The 3,262-nt window shown below is 39.5% G+C and overlaps 1 non-coding gene across 1 annotated transcript; it reads right to left on the minus strand.

Annotated features, from left to right (window-relative positions):
- Nucleotides 1-930: 930 nt before the first annotated feature.
- Nucleotides 931-1,037, minus strand: LOC112731932 (small nucleolar RNA R71). The gene has a single exon (XR_003167680.1). It is a non-coding gene; the product is annotated as a small nucleolar RNA R71 (small nucleolar RNA).
- Between the last annotated feature and the right edge of the window lie 2,225 nt (nucleotides 1,038-3,262).

Raw genomic sequence — 3,262 nt, forward strand, 5'->3', positions numbered from 1 at the left:
AAAAAGAGAAAAATAATTTTGTTTTATTTTGCATTTTTTTATTTTTTTACATTAATTTTTTTTCTTTTTTCCTTTTCTCTTTTCGTTTAACCCCCCTCCCCCTGTGCGTTTCTTTTTCTTTTTTTTCTTTTATTAATTAGTAAAAAAATAATAATAAAAAATAAAAATAATTAAAAATAATAATAAAAATAAAAAAAGTAAAAAAAAAATTTTAAATAGGACCAATATTTTTTTCTTAATTTCTGAAATTAAGTTTGGTGTTGACTATTTATTATTTTTCTTCTATTTATTTTATTCAATATTTTTATCTCTTTACACAGGTTACCTCACTGGGAACTCTTTGCACTTTGACGTAGAGATTCCCATTCTTTCGTGTTTTCTGTTTGTTTATGCGCAGGAATAGAGACAAAGAACATCTCTTAGACCTTGATCCTGAACCTGAAAGAACTTTCAGGCAACGTTTACAACAAGCAAGACTTTACACGGCTGCAGAGACCACTATGGCAAATAATAACGCTGTTAATGTCAATGTGGAAAATCCAATTGGGGATGAGCAACAACGGAGAGTGCTCGGCTCTTACTCTTCTCCAACTGCAGATCTTTATGGAAAAAGCATCGTGGTGCCTCCTATTACTGCAAACAACTTTGAGTTGAAGCCTCAACTGGTCACTCTGGTGCAACAAAACTGTCAATATCATGGTCTTCCCCACGAAGACCCAAATCAATTCATTTCAAATTTTCTGCAGATTTGTGATACTGTGAAGACAAACGGAGTGAACCCAGATGTGTATAAACTCATGCTCTTCCCGTTTGCTCTGAGGGATGGAGCAAGACTATGGCTAGATTCCCAACCCAAGGAGAGCTTGGATACTTGGAACAAGGTGGTTACGGAGTTTCTGGCTAAATTTTTTTCCACCAAAGAAGCTGACTAAGCTTAGGATGGAGGTTCAGACCTTCAGGCAGAAAGATGGTGAAACTCTGTATGAAGCATGGGAGAGATTCAAGCTACTAACTAGGCAATGCCCTCCAGATATGTTCTCCCAATGGACCAAACTGGATATCTTCTATGAAGGTTTGGGTGATATGTCCAAGATGTGCTTAGATAATTCCGCAGGAGGTTCATTGCACAAGAAAAAGACACCAGAGGAGACAATTGAGCTTATTGAATTGGTTGCCAGCAACCAATACTTATATTCATCTAACAGGAATCCTGTGAACTCTGAGACCTCCCAGAAAAAGGGCATCATGGAAGTAGAAGCTCTTAATGCTCTTCTTGCTCAAAACAAGCTTATATCTCAGCAAATGAGTCTACTTACTCAACAGATGGGTGGCATGCAAGTCTCAGCTATCAACACCCAAAATCCACCTCAAGAGATCTCTTATGACATGACAGGTAATTTTGTACAGAATGATAATTATGATTATGCTCAACCCTCTTCTGAACAGGTCAATTACATGGGGAGTGGTCCTAGAAATCCCAATAATGATCCATATTCTAAGACATACAATCCGGGGTGGAGAAGTCACCCAAATTTTAGGTGGAGAGACCAGCCACAGAGACCTCAGAATTTCAACAATAATTCTCAGGGCGGCATCCAACAGAACAATTACAATAACAGCCAATGTCAGTCATCTCAACAAGCAACTTCTCAGCCCCAACAAAACAATAATTTGGAAGCAATATTGTCAAGCTTTATGCAGGAAACCAGAGCCTCACTTATAAATCTCACAAAGGAAACTAGAGCCTCCATTAGAAACCTGGAAATGCAAATAGGCCAAATAAGCAAGCAATTGCCTGAGAACTCTGCAAGCACATTTCCAGGTGATACAGTAGTAAACCCAAGAGAAGACTGCAAGGTTATGCAGCTGAGAAGTGGTAGAGTAGCTGGCTTTGAGACCAAGGTCAATGAAGAGTTAGAGGAAAAAGAAGCTCCAGAGGAGAAGAAAGAAGAAGTAGAGCACGCCCCTCCAAAGCGTGCAGACAACCCGTTCCCTGACTCTCTAGACATATATCCTACACTGCCAAAGGCTCCTGAATACAAGCCAAAAATGCCATACCCTCAGAGACTTCAGAAGGCTTCTAAAGAAAAACAGTTTTCTAAATTTTTAGATGTTTTCAAAAAGCTGCAGATCAACATTCCTTTCGCAGAGGCTCTTGAGCAAATGCCTCTCTATGCTAAATTTATGAAAGAACTGTTGACCCGCAAGAGGAATTGGAAGGAACAAGAGACGCTGGTATTAACCAAGGAATGCAGTGCTATTATTCAACACAACCTTCCTGAGAAGATGCCAGATCCAGGGAGCTTTGCAATTCCTTGCACCATTGGTAATGTCACCATTCAAAAAGCCTTATGTGACCTTGGAGCTAGCATCAATTTAATGCCACTTTCAGTAATGAAAAAGCTCCAAATTGAGGAGGTAAAACCCACTCGTATCTCACTCCAACTTGCTGATCTTTCTATTAAATTACCTGTTGGTGTTGTTGAGGATTTACTTGTTAAAGTAGGACCATTCATTTTTCCTGTTGATTTTGTTATATTAGACATGGAAGAGGAGGTAAAATCCTCTATTATACTTGGTAGACCTTTTTTAGCTACAGGTAGAGCTCTGATTGATGTGGAAAATGGTGAATTAACCCTGAGGGTCAATGAAGAACAGGTGGTCCTTCATGTCTTTGACGCTCTCAAGCACCCTAATGATTCTGAAGGGTGTATGAAAATAGATGTTATTGAACCACTTGTTCAAGAGGTACTGCAGGCTGAGGTACTTGATGACATCCTGGATCCTATTTCCGAATATGAATTAGTGGAAGTCGATGATTCACCACCCCAAAAGGAGCTGATGAACACGCCAATAAAGGAGAAAGAAGTCCCCAAGCTTGAGCTCAAATCCTTACCTCCTTCCTTGAAATATGTGTTCTTGGGTGATAATGACTCAAATCCAATGATTATTAGCTCTTTCCTAAAGCCTGAAGAAGAAGAGGTGCTCATTGCAGTGCTCAGAAGCCATAAAACTGCTCTTGGGTGGACCATTAGTGATTTAAAGGGGATTAGTCCAACCAAGTGTATGCACAAGATCCTCCTTGAAGATGATGCCAAACCAGTTGTGCAACCACAAAGGAGACTTAATCCAACCATGAAAGAGGTGGTCCAAAAAGAGGTAATAAAATTATGGGAAGCAGGTATCATTTACCCTATTTCTGACAGTCCTTGGGTAAGTCCTGTGCAGGTAGTTCCAAAGAAAGGAGGGATGACAGTGATCA

The sequence above is a fragment of the Arachis hypogaea genome, chromosome 5 (genome assembly GCF_003086295.3).
Source record: "Arachis hypogaea cultivar Tifrunner chromosome 5, arahy.Tifrunner.gnm2.J5K5, whole genome shotgun sequence".
In the NCBI taxonomy this organism is placed as follows: Eukaryota; Viridiplantae; Streptophyta; class Magnoliopsida; order Fabales; family Fabaceae; genus Arachis; species Arachis hypogaea.